At 33.6% G+C, this 19,881-nt stretch overlaps 1 protein-coding gene across 3 annotated transcripts in view; it reads right to left on the bottom strand.

The window, feature by feature from the left end:
• Vps35 (Vacuolar protein sorting 35) overlaps positions 1 to 17,369 on the bottom strand; it is a 199,331-nt gene extending 181,962 nt beyond the window's left edge. The window contains exon 1 of one of the 3 annotated variants that reach the window (XM_085822305.1): positions 17,247 to 17,369. The gene's annotated coding sequence lies outside the window, so the exon portion shown is untranslated. The remainder of the gene's footprint in view (positions 1 to 17,246) is intronic. The other 2 variants (XM_085822303.1, XM_085822304.1) reach the window with 2 other exon arrangements.
• Positions 17,370 to 19,881: the final 2,512 nt, after the last annotated feature.

Raw genomic sequence — 19,881 nt, 5'->3', positions numbered from 1 at the left:
TTGAACAGTGGAACTTTGGAACTGAACAAGAAATTATGTCCGTTTATAGAATTAAAGAGAAAGTATTATCACATAAAACGAAGCAACTTAAACAACTTACATTGAATGCGAGGAGCATGTCATTGGAAAGTCCATTATATATGGCACAAGAAAAAGGAACTTTTTGTGGAAGCATCTTAAACAGCATACATTGAAAGAAATGTTTCATAAAGTAAACAAATAAATATTAAGCTTTTTTTTTTTTTTTTTTTGTAAATTCTGATACCCTTTAGATCGTAATCGTTCTTTATTTCATAAATTATGGTTTCATATTTTTAATTTTATTATTTCTGCATGCCATCTTACCAGATTTAAACTAGTGATCTATAATCCGGAAAAATCGATAATCCAGAATCGCCGAAGTCCCGACGAGTCCGGATTAAAGACTTTTAACTGTATTTCTTCTGAACTGGTTGAATGCCATGATTTTGTTCTTGACTTTTCATTTGCAAGGTGTTGGTTCATATACTCATCTACAAAACAGTAAGTTTCAGTAACAATATGAAGCACGAGCGGTTCATCAAAAAATAATTCAAAAAAGATAAATGTGTTTGAAACATCCGTTATAGCTTTCTTTATTCCTGGAACTTACTACAAAAAGTAAATGAAAAAGGAGGACAAGAATTTAAAAAAATATGTTTTACTCAAACAACACCAGCTAATACCGCGCAGTCATTACTTTCCTCGCTTTAGACACACCCCTCTCTCCAATTTCTCCTCACACTTCTCTGAAATAGTATCCTCCTTCGCATACTTTGTCAAAGTCATTGTGGTGTTGCATTCCAAAGCTTTGCAAATAATTTTACGGGTAGCAGCGCAAACTAAATGATAGTAGTTTGAAAGGACGTATATATACGCCCGAGGCAGTTAACGCATTGGCTGAGCAAGGCGTATATATACGTTTGCAGCAGTTAAGGAGTTGATTAATGATTGGGGCATTGTCATCCCAATGAAAAACTTCTGTTATATCATCTTCACTTATTACCACTTCTCCATATTTCTTTACAAAATCCAATAACTGGAAAATTTCACCTTTAGTTTGTGATGTCCAAAAACCTTCATATTCGCGGCTATCATCTTCATGGTCCTCACCATGAAATATGGTAGCTGGCCATAAATTATGCCAAGCATTTTTTAACATACCTAAAGACACATCCTCCCAACGTGCATGTGCATGCGTAAATGCATTATGCACAAGCATAAAGCATACAAAAAAAAAATTGTGGCTTTGAGGTCCGGATTATAGATCATTGCGGATTACGGACTTTGTACTATATACTTCCACACTTTTTAACAGTAATAAAGCTCATTTAATGCAGATTTTATCTGTTATGAATTCGATTAATCCAGCCATCCCGTTCACTTTCAAAACTGAATATAATAATTCCCTTTCTTTCTTTGATTTTCTAATTATCTGCAGTAGCAATGCATTTGATTTCAACATTTTGCTTATCTTTTTTTCTATTTGCCATTTTTAACAAACTAGTGGCTTTTTTTTTTTTTTTTTTTTTTTTTTACTCTTACTTATATTAGCCTCTGAAAGTTCAATCTTCAGAGTCTCTGCTTTATCAGGGCCTCAATTATTTGAAATCAATTGCCACTGAAAAAGCATTTTTTCCCATGGTCATTGATAAAGCCTTTAAAAATGCTTCACCTTGTTCATAAATGTCCCCCTTCCAATGGCAGGCCCTCAGCTGACTTCTACCCTAACACGCTAGAAGTGATCATCACTCTACAATGAAGACACCTAATAAGTGGGCCACCTCGTCTCACACACACACACACACACACACACACAAAAAAAAAAAAAAAAAAGCTATTAGAAATGAACATAATACCTGAATCAAAAGACATACTTAGTAAATACAAGATAAAATACTTAAATAATTACAAGAGGTAGGTGAATTCAGTTCTGGTGTGTGGTGTGTATTTAATTATGGCAAAGCACACGAGGGCTATCTGCCTAAGGGAAGGGATGCCTTCGTGGAGGACTTTCTAAGGGAAACTGGCTCGTATACACATTACACATGGGGAAAACCACAAAAACGACCATGCAGCCAGCCCGTTCACGGGATTCGAACCTCGGACCGAACTACCAGTGTTCAGCGACTTTACCGCTCGGCCGCTGGTGGGCAAATTCAGTTCTGGAAATACCATCAGAAAACCATCATGATATATATAACTTCCTTTTCTCTTACAAGAAAAGTAGAATCCATATTATCAACAAATAAACCTGTGGATGGGATATGCTACTTTTCATATTAATTTAAAACTCTGCAGAGATACTAGGGAAACTATAGTCTGTTACTTTAAAATAAGAACTTCAGGGGTCATTTTCTGCCGCCAAGCTTGCCTTGTATCCATGGAACAATAACTGAAGCAGGTGGTTTGTGTGGCCTAATTTTTTTTCCCTGCACCATTTCTATTTAGAATTGTTCGCTTCGTGAAAAACGGCTAATCCGACTCGTCTCCAATGAGATGCACAAAATAAGTGCTATGAGAGATGATGACATACCTTAGGATCACAAATGGATGGTTACAGCAGCCTTTTAAAGAAACACTACACTACAACTACTACTCTTAAAAAACAAGGCAATGCATAAGAAGCAACTTTCAGTGCTAAGAATTATTTATAAATCTGAACTTTCTCAAGAATACTGTCTGTTAAAGAATGAGAAATGCTATAAAATTCCTTTTACTATGTCATTTTGAAAGTAATAAGACAGTGATAAAATGTTAATTTAAATGAAACAGATTTTTGAGGCATGATTTAATTAAAAAAAAAAGGTGTGACACAACAAACTCTGTGTTAATTAAAAGAATTTAACTTCAGATTACGAAGTGTCTAGAATCCTATTTAGTTTTACTAACAGTTATTTTAATTTGTCAATCTTTCGTGAAATCTCTTATTTCCTCATGCATTCCCTCGCCAGGATGTAAATGAAGTCAGTGAATGACAGCATTTAAACTGTTGAAACGAAAAGGTTAGGCAGAGCATGATTTTGCTAGTGAAGCACATGTTTGCTATTTTGTTCTCCAGCTGTTAATCTTAGCAGTGGCTGTGCATTCTGGCTGTCTAGTTAGTGTAACACTGGTGTAGGTTTCTAAGTCAGCCCATTAAATTAACTTGAATTGTGTAATCTAGGACTACATTTCTACTTTTAAATTTATTCTTAAAGTTCTCACTGCAAGTGGTCAGTGTTTTGTGTAAGCATGTAAGTCCGTGCCTTCAATTAAACAGTTTGTGATAAATAAAAGGGTCTTTTACAGATTTTTCCTTTTGTGTTCATAAGTAGATCTAGTTACCATTTTGATAGCAAAACATACTAGATCTCACAGTAGCATCCCTGAAAGACTAATATATAATTGGTTTAAGGAATTTTATCATGGATATAGAAATCTGAGTGATGAATTTTGACTCAGAAAATGCTGATGTTGCACAATAAATGATCACTTGAAATCATCATATGATATATGAAGAAGCTGGGAAACATTTGAACATTTAATGCCCCAAATGCATTTAACTTTACATGAGCATATAAAAGGATAAAAATTAAAATGGTATATGTGTAATGGGTTCCACACAATTTAACTCAAGCTCAAATTTATACTCATATCAAATGGTACAATCTCAAAAACTTCAATACTCATTATTAAAGCTGTCTTTAACATTGCAGCAGACAATAAAATGTGGATTTTCCTATAAACTTGAAAAGGGGGGAACCTACCATATTAGGGTTTTGGAATGTCCATCTATTTTGAAAGTTGTTTGAACACTAAGTATTAAAAAATTTTTCTCTTACATTTTTAAGTAAATTCAATACTGTTGGAGATACTGTTTTGAATGATCATAGAATAGTATATGCTAACTGATATACAACAATTTATCAGAAACAGCTGCTAAGCTCAGAAAAAAACTGTATTCCACTGTATTACAATAAAACAAATTTAGATATTGCATTTCAACCTATCAATTATTTGAAACATGAAATAAGTTACCCCTTTTTGCTCAGTTTAGCACACTATGAACTATGCCTCATTGATTAGCTGACTGCCAATTAGTTGAGCACCATAGTTTTCAACATTTTGTGCTTGAGCAGCTGTTGTTGCATCAACAAAATGAATTTTATGATACACAATAAAATGCCTCTAACCTGTTTTATCCACTTCCTCTGTTTTATATGTTTCCCAGCAGTCTGAATAAATAATCAATTCCTTTTGTACACGGTTTGATGATTTTTGCCACAAGAATAGTTGCCTCTCTATTTGGAATCTGAGTGAGACAGAGAGAATTCATGTTTCTCGGCATAACCTGCTAAATATCTAGCATTGTGGAAGAACTCTACTGGCTATATTCCCCCCCCCGGCACACACACACACATGAACAGATTTTAATTTATGTGCAAATTTTTTAAGGTCACTCATTCGCTGGATATTGGATTAAATGTCAAGAATACAAGTTTCTTGTTAAACTGTTCCAATCGATGGTTTTATTTTTGGAAAGGCTGAGCTGCTTCTTACACCATTTAACTGACATCAATTCCTCTGGCTAACTACAAATAAATGTCTAAGTCATTGCACATAGCATTCAAAACCAGTGAAAGTTGTCAAAATGTATACTTCTCCTTCCCTTGTAACTTTTCATACTGCTCCTCTAAATATTTTAATTGATATGTGGTCATTTTTTGAAGATTCAAATGTGAGGCCAAATGCAACTTTCTTGAAAGAAAGAAAGAGCATCTTCCTCATTTCTTGGTAAATGAAACATTATAAACACTTTAAAAAAGAAAGAAAATACATTAATGCATGCAATAGTTACAGCTCATGACAAGATAATCAGGGATGATCTTGAATTATTAATATTTATATGAAAAAAGAAAGTAAAAGAATACATAATTTACTCAGATCTCTTTTCTTTACAAGGAACTAAAAATTATCATCGTTAGAATTGCCAACCATTTGAAATGATCTGCATTGGAGATTTATGAATAATATTGGAGCCATTTACAAACAGGGTCCTTAATAATAAGGAAGAACCTGAACTTCTTAGCAATCAAACATAAACTGTCCACTTATCAAATTAAGAGTTCAGAAAGAGAAGCTAAAGCTTAAAAAATCATACATTTCTACTTTCAAAATGGAATAGCTGTTCTGAAGATTGTTTTATTCAAATGAAATAAATAGGTCTATGTATACACAGCACACAGAATATCCACAAAAGATTTCTTAAAAATATGGTTTACATGCTTTCACCTATTCAATAACAGAACAGCAGGAGCTTTATAATCAAACATTTTTATGGGAAATGCAAGAACTCACACCCAATCTAAGTTTTCAACTATATTGAAGTAACATCGGTACATATTATCTCAAATAATCACAATTAAACTGCAAAATGAAAGGTATTACAAAAAGTGTAAGTAAATTACATTAGCAAATTTGAAAAGTATTGCATTTATTTAAATTTCAGAAAAATTTGGGGGGAATTTAACTCCTTCACATCCAATCCGCCCGACATGGCCCTACATTGAAACAACCAGAACTGCCCGAAAACGGCCGAGATTGAAATCTTGTTTTCTTTCCTCCCCCTAAGGTATGCAGTAGCAGATGCAGTTCCCCCAAATGCATTGTATCAGTTTACTGCAGACAGCTTGTCCTAAGAGGTTTCTTATCTTTTGGTTGATCATGACATTTCGTTGTTGATTCTTTTGTGGTACAGTGTGTTTTTAAGCTTTAAACAGCAATAAAAAGCAGTTTAAAAATTTAAGGATTATATTTATTTTTAAACAATTTATTCCTTCCTATAAAAATAAAGGAAATTAACAAAATCTCAATTGTGATCATAACAAAGCCGGAAAGGCTTGTTGGTCTGACCTTCTGAATAGTTTTATAAAGAACGGGGTCAAAGGCTAATTGAATCTTTGTTAGAAAGTACAAAGGATGTCATTGGAAATCTTCACAACTATTTTCTGCATTAATAGATGGGGAGGGTGATTGCTGTGAAACTGGAAAACTATTTCGGGCAGTCTGGTATTTTGAGGATACAGGTTAGCGAAGGGTCTGGATTTCAAAGAGTTAATGGTTGAAAATTAAGGTGCACATTAGTTTGCGTATATATGTATGCTTAAATCACTGTATTAACATATACAAAAAGTACTGGTTCATGAGCGAATTTTTAAATAATGTTCTACTGATGTTACTAAATATTTACTATCTTCAATTAATTTTATAGATGTTACAAGTAAGAAAACTGAAATATTATCAGAAAGTATAACACACAGCTCTAAAAAAATTACCCCCTTGTTACAGTTTGCCAAAATTAATTTATTAAAGCAAATGTAGGAAAAACAGGTATCATTTTCCAACAGTTGCTGAGCCTATAGCACAGAACACATCTATTTTTTAGCAGCAAAGTACAAAAAGGAAATAAAAGATGGTTGAATCTTACATTCTTTGCAGTAAATAGCTGGTCAATGATTCAACATTTTTATAACATGCACATTAACAGAATGTCAAAAATTTTGGTACTTACATATCATCCTGTCGACCATACAACTGTCTCCAAACAGTGTAATTTTGTGGCAGCTATGAATATTATGTAACAACACATTTAGAACATCTGAGCTTTCGTTTATTACAACTCCTACTGATTCGTGATAAGGCCTGTGTCATTTTTATGAATATTATTATAAAAATAAACTATTATTGCTATATTTTATTGCAATTTTTAAAATAAATTGTTTATTGAATAAAGAAGTGCCTTTAAGAATTCTGCAAGAACGACTGGTGCAATTTCTGCCAACTTTAATAGCAGGTCAATGATATACGATTCGATGAATAATGATTCGATGATAGCCAACTTTCATGATCGACGGGATAATGTACAAGTACCAAAATTTTACACTTAAATATAACATTATTTATATGATGCAGCATTTAAATGTAAAATTATTTTATGTGCTTAGGTACTTGGAAAGCTGGCCTACAAATGATTATCAAGTAAAGTGTGCTTTCATCACTGTAGAGGTCATGACAGCAGTCATTTATTTGCCAGAACAACAGCATTCTCATGAACTATAAAAGATATATTGAAACTGATAAAGTTTAGTTTTAGTTTATTAACAGCAATCAGCAGAGTTACCAGTCAGTCAAAAGTCAGCATTGCTTAAGAATTAAGATATTCTGCATTTCCTTTGGTATTAAGGCTATGATTTACTGGAAATTTTTTATCTCTGTCACATTAAGTTTGACAGCTAAAATTATATCACTACGGAGTTCTCAGAAAGTGTTGGACTCTTCTTCCTTTACTTTCAAACTACACAATTCCATTTAAATGCCCCATAGCTATGCTCCTCTCTCCTTTCTGATATCCCTTCTCCCAAATTACTTCTAATCTTCCCAATAAAACTGTCTTCCCTCTCAGTAGTATCAGCTTCCCCCCCACCACCCCTAGATCCAAAGAACATACATCTGCATTTTTCAGAAGGTTTAGATGTTCTGTACATAAATTTTTCTTGTTTCTTGGCGTAAAATATTCTTCAATACAGCATGAAAAGCAGTATTTTATTATTGTATTATTACATATTTATAAGATTATTAGTGAACTCAATAAACATGCATAATATTCTGAAATTTTAAATTATCTAATAACTTACCTATCTATTTAAAACACTTTTACAACTTTACAAAATAAATTAGAATTATATGATGCTTGTTTAAGTTACGCATTAACAAGTTACACATTATTTTATAATGATGAAAACTTTCCACTTAAGCAGTAATATAAATTCAGCAATTTAGGCAGTATTTTTAGCAGAGCCATGCCTAGGTATTTTTTCATCTGAGACAAAGAGGTAAATGAGCACCCTTCTGTATCAAATTAACAATGCTTGTACACAACTATATATCAAAGGTAAAGCTATTTTAAATCATAATTCTTCTACTAATACAAAATTTTCAATTATAGCTTTAAATATTCATCAAAATTACACGCTGATTTATAGGTTTTAAGACGAAGCATTATAAAAACTTTATAAATGACAAAAAACACCAAAACAGTATACTTAGTATCGCAATTACAATAAAAATTCCATATTAGCTTAATTACTTGAAAGCTCAGTTCTTGTCTTGTAGTGGAAATAGCTATGTTATGTTTGAAAATTTTTGTTACTTACATAAATCTTACATATTTTTTCTTACATAAGATCTTACATATTTTTTTTATTATTTCAAGTTAGCTAGCTAAATTTTTTTATTACAACTAAGAACAGCAACTCGCAAAAGGATTTTTAACAAAACTTCCTAGTTCAGATATGATTGAAATAAACTGTATTTCTGAATTATCTCTGTAAAAGCTAAAATGCAATTATTTTTGTACCCAGAACTATTAAAAGATGGTTTTTTAAACTATATATTTCTGATAAAATTTCTGTATAGCATTTTTATCATTTGGATAATTAAGTCAGAAGCTACAAGCTTCTTTTAAAATAATTAAATCTGAGGGAATTAATACACTCACGTTTGTGAAAATTGCAACACCATGAAGGACTTACGCGAGTGAGCTGAAATTTTCAGGAAATGCAAAGTAGCGCATGATATGCAAATGATTAGAATTGCAAATCCGTAGCGCATGCGTATGCTGAGCAGCGCCCTCTGAACGGCTGATGGATCCGAATAAATAGACGGCTGTAGCGAGGCGTGTATGGTTATCGGTGGTTATCTGCTAGTGGTAAACGTTAACTCAATCTGTACTTATGCCTCGTCGATGAAAGAGAGCGAGATTTGAACAACTTACAGAGTTTGAACGAGGGAGAATCATCGGCCTTCGTGAAGCTGGATTGTCGTATCGTGCAGTAGCCTCTCGTGTGCAGCGTAACAGCAGCACAGTGATGCGCGTTTGGAAGCAGTGGACGGACAAGTGTCGGACAACTCGGAAATCCGGGAGTGGACCCCGAAATGTGACGTCAGCTCGCGATGATAGACACCTGGTCCGCATGGCGCGGACGGACCGTACAGCTTCCTCTAGACAATTGGCAGCACTGTGGTCAATAGCTACAGGTGTTTCATTGTGTGCTTCATCAATTCGTAGACGTCTGCTGCAGTGTGGACTGCGCGCACGGACTCCTTTATACAGGATCCCCCTAACGCACGACCATCACCGCCTGCGGCTACAATGGGCCAATCAGCATAGAGACTGGCGTGCTGATTGGCAGCATGTCGTGTTTTCTGACGAATCCCGCTTTAATTTGTGGTACCATGATGGCCGCATTCGTGTCAGACGCTATGACGGTGAACGCCACCTTCCGGAGTGCATTATCGAACGCCACAGTGGACGAACACCCGGAGTTATGGTCTGGGGCGCCATAGCATATCATAGACGATCTCAATTGCTACGAATTGTGGGCAATCTGAACAGCAACCGGTATATCCGTAAAGTTCTACAGCCCGAAGCTGTTCCCTTCCTTCAAAGCTTGCCAGGCGCTGTATTTCAACAGGACAATGCCCGCCCTCATACTGCTTGGATTGTTAAATCCTTCTTTGCAGCGCAGCAGGTACAGCTTCTTCCTTGACCTGCGTGTTCCCCGGATATGTCGCCAATTGAACATGTGTGGGATGTCGTTGGTCGGCGTCTTGCTCGTGATCCTCGTCCTGTTGCATCTGCAGACGAACTTTGGGTATGCGTACAAACGATATGGAATGCTCTTCCTCAGTCAGACATTCAAACTTTGTTTGACTCCATGCCACGTCGTGTAGCAGCACTTATTGCGGCGCGTGGTGGCCACACAAAATACTGATTCTGATCTCTTGTTCTTGTTTGTTTGCTTTGAACATTTAATCATTTATTTGTACCACTACCACTCAACTGTGTATTAAATTGCATTCAATTATGAGGATTCCTTCCTGGTGTTGCAATTTTCACAAACGTGAGTGTATTTCCCCAGTTAGAAGAGGAAAATTAAAAGATACTGAGTTCAGTTTTACATATCTGTTTTATTTCCAAGATTAAATTCTTTCATTTCAATGAAAAAATCAAAATCTTTCACTTTAACAGAGAAAAATTATTCTTTTGGAAAAATTACTTTTCTGATTAAATGATTCTTAAGTGTCTGACTTAGCTGGTCTTCAAACATCTTTGTTTAGTTCAAGTTCACGTTTCGAGCTAAATTTTCATACTTCTCAAAAATACTTTAAGAAATATTTAATCTCATTAAATAACTTCATAATTATCTCTTGATAATGATATGTAATCTTTCCTAATATTTTGACAATTCCTGGCAAACTATTTTCCTGCCAAAACATACAAGGCCACATGAGCATACTAAAAAAAGAATGCTTTTGTGGAAGACTTTCTAAGGAAAATTGGCCCACACTTAAATTAAACATGAGGAAAAACACAAAAAAATATACGCAACCAATCAGTTAATCAGGATTTGAAACCACATTAATTATTCAGCTAAAAATGCAGGTTTGCATACAGTTCCAATATTTTATTGAAGAGCTTTCAAATTTAACCATCAATACCAATGGGCTTATCTATTTAACTAGACTCAAACAACATCAGCTATTATCATATATTGAGGTTAATTTTTTTAAATTTTTATTTTCATGAAAGTATTAAAATGATAAAAAAATTTCTAGTGATGTGAAAATAGAGAAAATAATATATAGAAAAAATAGAAAAATATTCATATTGTCTCTCCCTCCCCATTTGGTATGTGGGGCTGAGATTAGGAAGATGGGGCAAGAACTGTGGAAAAGGCACTCTTCCATAGGTGACAAGGGGAAGTAAAATTGAGCTAAAGGACTATGTAATCTAACTTCCTCCCATGCTCTGTTACTGATTCTAGCACATTCTCTATTCTCATTAGTGATGAAATCAACAAATATTTTCTTTTAAACAGAAACTTAATTACAATTATATGATTAGATAAAAAAACAAAGTATGTTATAATATTCAAATTAGAACATTGCTCTGATTTATTTATGTGTGCATGTGTTATACAATAAAAACTAACATGTTTATTTAAATCTGGCATGTTAATTTTTATGAAATAACATATTCATGCCCTTCCTTAAAAATCAGGGCAGAACTTACCTTTTTTGCATATAACTCTAACAAGCAGGCCTACAGGGAATATACTATAACCAATGCTTCTCATCCGATACGTGTTTCACCAGTGATTGAGCAGTAAAGTTGCTGAACACTGGTTGTTCAATTAGGGTCCAAATCCTTGCAAATGACCTGGTTGTGTGGCCATATCCTCATGTATAATGTGAATGTAAGCTAGTTTCCATTACAAAGTCTTTCATGGATGCATCTTGCCTTAGACAGATGGCCTTCCATAACCAAATAAAATCAAATTAAAACATACTGTCTTACTCATACTTATAAGCTCTTATGTCAAATAGTTGGAAAAAGTGCAGAATTGCCCACTGCTAAGTGCATTTTTAAGAATTGCATATACTCGCTATCCATGTACACATCAACCTTTTTTCACTTAAAAAAATATCCCAGAATTGCACAAAAATGGCAATGCGCACTCAGTTGACTTTATCCATATACACATTGACCTATTTTCACTTAAAAAGTCAAAGAAAATTGACCAAAAAACAATTCTTTTTACTCTTGTAAAAAAGCGCCAAACAAATACGAGGGCGATTCTGCACTTTACCGAATTAGTTTGCTTCTAAAATTAACCTTTTAACTGTCATGCCCGAAATAATCTTGGGCACAGCACTAGTATTCCAAAATGTCACGCCCGAGTACTACTCGGGCTAATTTTTTTTTTTTTTTTTTTTTTTTTGAGTGCATCGTATTGTTATACCCGAATATATATCGTGAAAAGTTTATTTCAACTTCAGTTTAACAGATGGCAGCATTTTACTGAAGGTTTCAAAGGATAGAGGTTAAAATTCAAAGTGCGCAGCATTTTTTTGTTTATTTTTTTGACTGCGAGGCAAACATTTCATTTTTGAAATAAAAAAAAATTGACAATTTATGCACCCAAATCACAAAAATAACTTGACAGTTAAAAGGTTAAGACGACATTTAATGACACTATAAAAACGGTGAATATGGTTAAAGGTCAATCACATATATTTATACGCATTTTTGTATATCTATATTTTATAAATTGCATATAAATACTTAAAATGTTTTTTTCTGTTATTAAATAATTATTATTAACATATTTATGAGCTCTAGTGTAGAACTGGGTGCCCCTTTCGATTGGTGACAAATGTTGTTCAATTTTGGTGATGAAACCCCATTTCTGGTTACCATGATAGTTTTAATTTCCTAATTTTTTTTAAGTAAAAACAGATCAATGTGTACATGGACAAAGTTAAGGCAGTGTACAATGCCTAATTTGTGCAATTATCTGATGTTTTTTTAAGTGAAAATAGATCCATGTGTACATGGACACCCGAGTTTGTGCACTTCTTTGACTTATTATTTTGGTTTTGTGCACCTGCCATCTTGAACTTGTGCCCTTCCGACACTGGTCCTGGTGTCATAAAAGAGTCACCGAAAAAAACATGCTGCACCCTAATGTAAACTTTTACCTATTTATACATAGCATTTCTTCTCTTAGTAACCTATTTCACTCTTAAATTTTCACATTATAATTTTATCAAACGGGTGCTCTGATAATTTAGTCAAAATTTCACTCCATCAAATCTGGCAATTTAGTTTTACTTGTGTTGTTGCTAATCCTCGAATCCAACTTCTGCTAGATGAGATTCATGAGTTTATTCGCCTTCAAAAAGTCATAGGAAACTTTAATAGGTCCTCGTATGGCAAACTCGGATACCTAAGAATATGTGCCGGAGAAGCCTGCTCATTGTTACATTTCCGACAAATCGGGTGGATTTTTTTACCATCCTGTACGGCAAGACTTCTAAGATGGCCAGTAAGAAAGCAGAAGAGAATGTACCATCACCAAGAATGTGCTGGAGAAACAAGCCAAGTCATTTTATCAGTATGTTTCCTGGAAAAACATGGTTCAAGGCAAGTCAGACAATTAGGAGTAGCCAGAGCCTCGTCGGCACCCTTCTTCACCAGGACATCTGACTCTTCATTTCCATTGAATGTGCACATCTCAAGAGGACAAGACTTGTTTTAATTTAGTGAGAATTGATGTTCAAACTTTGTCATTAATATTACACCATTTTGACAAATGTTGAATGGCACTACAACTATCAGCCATAATCCAAATGACTTATAAATGAGGTCTAAAAAAGACATTATATAGCTCAGTCCCTCATCAATAGCAACAAGTTCACTTTTAAAAACCGAGCTAAAATCAGGAATTCTTTCCTTTATTTTGACAATTCTATTGGGATCTCTTATAAGTACTCCACTACCAGCATAGGAATCCTCATTTTTGCTACCATCAGCATACATAAGCATAGTGCCATTTGGAATGTTATTTATAATTTCAAGTGCACATTATCGAGGACAAATCAGCGTGTCATTGTTTGTTTGTGACCCTACACGGTAGTTCAGTAATAGAAACTGAACCTTAGAAGACCCACTGAAGGGTCAATGCATTGTTTAAAGAAGGATTGTTCTACCATAGGGTCAAGTAAATTTTTATTGGCAAATCTTTCGAATATGGTAACAGGTAGTTTGGCGACATTTTTGTAAGGCGACAAAGGTTACTAGCTAGGACTTTAGCAGTGTACATGGATAAAGTCAAGAGTGTGCACAATGCCATTTTTGTGCAATTCTGGGATTTTTTTTAAGTGAAAATAGGTCGACGTGTACATGGTTACCGTGTATGTGCAATTCTTAAAAACATGGCAAGTAGTTTGCGATTCTGCACTTTCTCCCAATTTCGCATTTAATCTTCATCATGATTAAGCACTTTTGTTCCATAAAAGTTCTAGCATAAGCGTAATTCGGCTAGCAGATTGCTGGGAAAAAATGTTGAGAGAAAAAAAAAAAAAAAAAAAAAAAAAAACCATGCCTTTACTTTGTGAAAACAAAATGGAGTCCAAACAAAAACTAGCAATTGCAATTGCAAACTAGTTGCTGTAGCAGTGTTGGTCGCCAAAGTTTCGCCAAAAAATCGCTGAGTTACCATAATCCAAAGATTAACCTTTTTATTCTCAATCTGACTAAATGGACTGTGTTCCTTAAGTCTTTCATTATTATGCCAATGCCGCAATAAATTCGAAGCACAGTCAAAAGTCTTTAATCCGGACTCGTCTGAACTTCGGCGATTCCGGATTATCGATTTTTCCGGATTATAGATCATCAGTTTAAATCTGGTAAGATGGCATGCAGAAATTATAAAATTAAAAATATGAAACCGTAATTTATAAAATAATGAGCAATTATGATCTAAAGGATATCAAAATTTACAAAAAAAGAAGCTTAATATTTATTTGTTTACTTTATTAAACATTTTGTTCAACACGCGCATGCGTAAAGCATACATTATGCATAGCCGAAATTAGAAAATTCCAACCAGAAAACTATTTGATTTGTATTCGTGATATTTATAATGACGAGGAATTTGATTTAAATCATATCAAAGACGGAGTACATCGAGATGAAATACTACATTTAGTAAGGAATTATAAGCCGAATAAAATAAAAACATCTGCCCTGAAGATAATGATAGTGCTGACTGATCAACTTCCAGTTCATTGCGCACCGCGACGTACCCCCCCCCCCGCACAGAGCAGCGTGAAATTGATAAACAGATTTCGGAACGGTTAGATAAACAAAGGATATGCCTTTATCCATTTTTTGTAGCAATTCCACTTTTTGTTTGATGGACATCGAAACACACTTTCGTTTTCTAGATCCTTTGGGAGCTCCAGCATCAGAAATTCTATCTGACATAATCGAAAGTTCAAGCTTACTTTTATAAAATTGCTCTTACAGTCTGCAAAAAATAATAAGCCGGATCCAATTCGAAGATTAAGGAACAACGCAATCATCAACATTAACCGAAATAGATAATTAGATCATTTTAGCTTATACCATCCGTTATACATTAAATGCGCACATGAAAACATATTCTGAGCTTGTGCAGACGCATATGCGCAGTCGTAAAGGTCTTGCGCGCACGTGTAAACGCCTATGCGCATGCGCAGATAGATTTTAGCTTTGAGGTCCGGATTATGGGTGTCCAAATTAATCACTTTTGACTGTACTATTTTTGAAATCATAGCTGAAAATTTTGTTGCAATTCTTCACTAGGCTTCACTAGGCCTTCTGAGACTCAGAGGCTGAAGGTCCACTTCAAACAACACAATATCATTTGAACAGCTGTTACGTAAGCCAGTTATAACACAAGAGGCATTAAGCTGCACTCTCTCTAATTTCTGAAGGTTAGTTATAGAAATACAGCAGTACATAGGAAGGCCGTATTTTAAGTTGGGATGGATAATAGCCAAATAGGTAGCTCTTAAAGCATCAGCCCCCCCCCCAATCTCGTCTCGAAATATATTTCAGCATACTAAGCCGTCTCCTACTCTTCAATACTAATGCCTTACTTCCTCTTTCATATGTTCTTCATTCAAAACACAAAGGTTATTTTCACACACTGGGACAGAGTTTTCCCAGTTATTACGAATTTAACCAGATGGACTTTAGAAGCATGACAGTGTAACCTAGTAATAAAGTGTGCATAGGTTTCCCAATATGCTTTAACCCTTTGCGGCACTGTGTATCCAGTCTTGACACACCTAAAAATTTCCTTCTGTACACACAGAAAAATTGAATGAAAAAGGATTTATAGGTTACTCCAAACCTTCTTTATTTATAATAGATGGCAGCTCAACACAAACCAGTCCATATATTTTAGCCATGTTTAGATTTTTAAGACCCTCATTTTTCAAAGAAATCTTCCAGATATTTTTAGGATATAAAAGAAATTGTTTGAAAACAAATTTCTATGTTATTTTGTTGGCTGTATGCTAATCTCCTTATTCAATATTAGTTTTAAATTTTTACCTTGAAATCTTGCCTAAAATCAAATGGCGAACCCTAGGTGTGCCCAGACCGGGCTCACGGATAATCTAGGACAACTGAGAGTCTGTATTCTTTGTTTCTCTGCATTTCATCAATCAGTTCATTGACAAAAATGCTTGCTTCAGCACTCTTTTCGAAGCTTTATTCAATCAGTGTGCCGCTTTGGACACACCCACAGAATTAAAACGATAAGTGCTATCTTCACAAAATTTTACTTGTGTACTCCTCTAGGCCTAATTAGATTGCCTACTTTTTTTTAATCAAAACTCCGACTTTAAAAGGTAGCGTGCCGGAAAGGGTTAATACATTATTCTGTTATGAATGTAAAGTTCAGAAGTGATTAATATTAACAACAGCACAAGACATGCAAATAAATTCTGATAAATCCATCATTACAGTTTAATGTCAAAAGCTATTACTTTTAAAGATATTACTATACATATAATTTCCATTAGCAAATTTTTCTTCATTAATAAATATAACTATTGTTCTGTATCCTTATAAAGCATATAAATATTTAAAACAACTCCCTGATATACTGTGTAGAATCACATTCTACTTTGCTACTTACTGATGAAAAGTTAATCAGTTTACCCAAAAGCATTTAGAAATGCTTTTTTAGAAAGATCATAATTTAAAAAAAATTATAATAAAAAACTGCAATACTTCAGCTTATTAACATTCGCAGCAAATATAACTGCATAAATATACTACGATATTAAATTATCAAAAAGAAACTTTTCATGGGATTCTTCAACCTAATACATAAAACTTTACCATGTACTTTTTAATTCACTTAAACATAAAATAAATATCTAGCTCTCTTAAGCTACCTTTTCATGAAACTGGGCCCGGGAATTATCATTAATTTATGTACTGCACAGAGCATAGATTTTTGGATCTCCCATAAAAATGTTGGAAGGAAAAAACACGGACAGTAAAAAAAATATATATATCCTTTTCCACATAAATTATTAATCGAACTTATAATGAAAGGTTTAAAAAAAATGTCGTGTATGAATTAAGTTTTACAGATCAATAAAATGCAAAAATTTATAATGCAATAAACACCTATAAATATGATTATGTTGCACAAACACGTCTGTGGTAAAAAAAATTTAGTACAATCCATTAAAAAAAAAAGAGCGCGCACATAGTGCTTTTGTAAAAAATTTCGAATACAGCTAAAATAAAGTTAAACTATATTATAATATCTTACCTTGAAAATTACGATTTCTTAATGTAAACACCCCCGACTACATGAGACTGCGATAGCGGTTACGGATATTACGAAATGCAAATTTCTCAGAGCAGGATGTCAAATTCAAGGAGGTTAGAATAGAAGGAGGGAAGGTTCAACTCAAACGGTGAAGCTTGGCGGCCATCTTCCTGTTATCACATTGACTTGTGCAAGGAAGTCTGTCATTGCAACATTTTTTTCTTTTCTTTTTGAAGCATGTCAGCTTGTATTGCATATGGATGCACAAATAGATTCTCGAAAAAAATTCCGGGCATTATTTTTCACACGTAAGTATTAATTTTCTTTTTTTATGTAATATGGCAAATATGTCAAAAAATATCACAATGTCATGTGGTTTTCTTTCCAGATGTGAAAAAAAAAGGACTTAAAATAGGTTATTTAATATAACTATAATCAAAATATATTAAATACATTTTAATGTTTCTGTTTATAGCTGGTATCTTCGTTCCTTAAGATACAATGCTATATCGTAGGATTTAAATTGTATAATTTGAACGTTTTAGTTAATTCGTTTTATAACTTTCATGAAAAGTAAGAAATCAATTGTTACTATTTTTATTAATTGTAAAGGTGTTAAATAAAGCAATGCTTTTCTTTATATATTAATTATTATTCATTTTTTTATGTTAACATAAACTGTTCTGTTGTTAAAAATTTTTTGCATAAACTTACAAATTTCTGGGCAGTATAGTGATAAAATTAAGTAAAATATTTACACCATTGAACATGTGGAAAGATGTATCCAAAAACTTATATAGGTGTATTTCTGTAATTCAACTTAATTAAAGGCAGTTTTTTTTTTAGATTAATAAATATGAAATGTGCATAAACTGAAATCAATGAATTCACATAAATCTGTTTTATTTTATTAAGATTTATTTTCTAACCTAAGCAAATCCGTGAAATATTCAGAAACATCATTTTTTAAAGGCTTTAATGTTATGCGCATGCATTTAGATTTCGAACTATTTCTTAATAATTTGCTGTACATAGTAAATTATGGATATCATCTTTATTACTTTAAAACAAAAATTCAACAATAGCGAGGGATTTCATTATAAATTTAACATATTTTTACTGGAAAATAAATGCACGGAACAGGTTAGAAACACGTACATGTCACTGCCGTAATGCAATGTTTTGAAGTCACAAACATGGACGCCGCTTGTTCAGCGAGTTTCATTCCCCGATAGTGGAGGAAACCGCGAACCCTCCCTCCTTCTATTCTAACCTCCTTGGTCAAATTCAAGCAGTCTTGCTCAGCAGAATTTCAGATTATCTTACATGAATAAAGTAAGGCACATTCTAGAAAGCAAAAAATTAAATTATACGTATACATTTAAATAAAAGTGAAACTATAATTATGAATTATACTATTTTTACAAAATTTTATTTATTGAGTATTTTTAGATAATCTAAGAAATTAAAAAGTTGCATCTATGAAATGAAAATTAAATTTGAGTATATCATAATTTTAATCATATTTTCGTTTCGAAAATTTATTCAAGTGTGTTCAGATGGCTGCAAGAAAACAAAGGATGTTGACGTATTTTAAAATTGCTCCTAAATTTGCCATTAATGTTCTGATTCGAAAGTTTAGAAAATTCGGAGTTTTTAATTATTTTGTCACCATTGACGAGCATTTTCATTCTCCATTACTTGTAGAAGAAGGTAATCTGTTGTTTATTTCTTCTTTCCTTCCAAGAGTTAAAAATATTCCTTTATGAATACAGTCCGAAATCCATGGTCAATGCAGAATGTTTTCCTTCCTTCTTCTTCATTTATATTACCTTATACTACTTAACAGACATAATCTTAATATTTTTTATTATTTTTTATATATACAGTTTCTTTTTGCAATACATCCGTACTCACAATATTGAAGCCCTGTTTACATTTTCGTCTCGCTCCCACCATGGTTTTCTAAACCGATGCTATTCGCACCAGCGGTGCGAGTAGCCGCCTAAGCTATTCGCACCAACATTAACCACGCATGCACATTGAGTTGTCAGATCCGTCATTTGAACAAAATCGAAAAGAACGGATTCTACGCACGTACGCGAACTGCCAAAGTGTTACTGTAGTGAATCCTTTTTTTTAATGGCAGGTAAAACCTTGGCGTAGTTTATCATTTTTTAAGCGTTGGCGACTTTCAGTAGTTCAGAAAGAAAATGGGTTCCTTTTCTTATAAAAAGATGGAACACATTTCCTTTTGTTAAAGTATATAGGCAGAGTTTTTAAAAAAGAAAGGGCAAATTTTTATGTTCGCAATGTTTATCATTTCGCAGTGGCTATTCGCACCGACGGTGGAAATAGCTAAAAGGCTATTCACACCCTTGATTCACAAAACCTACGTTCGCACATGCGTACAATCAGCACATATACTAACATTGTACGCCGATTTCCGTTAGGCAGGCGATAGAGAGAGCGAAGGTTGTTAATCCTATCTCAGCAATAGAAAGGGTTGTTATCATCAGCAAGAGTTCATCAGTTCATCAGCAAGAGAATTATTTGCAAGTAATAATTATCAGTTACAAAGACGAGGTCAATCTATATATATGATAATGTTCAGGAAATAATTAGATAAAATAGG

Source organism: Stegodyphus dumicola, chromosome 8, assembly GCF_044657685.1.
Source record: "Stegodyphus dumicola isolate Sdum_Otavi_A_Nest chromosome 8, ASM4465768v1".
In the NCBI taxonomy this organism is placed as follows: domain Eukaryota; kingdom Metazoa; phylum Arthropoda; class Arachnida; order Araneae; family Eresidae; genus Stegodyphus; species Stegodyphus dumicola.
This window is presented reverse-complemented; position numbering and strand designations above follow the sequence as displayed.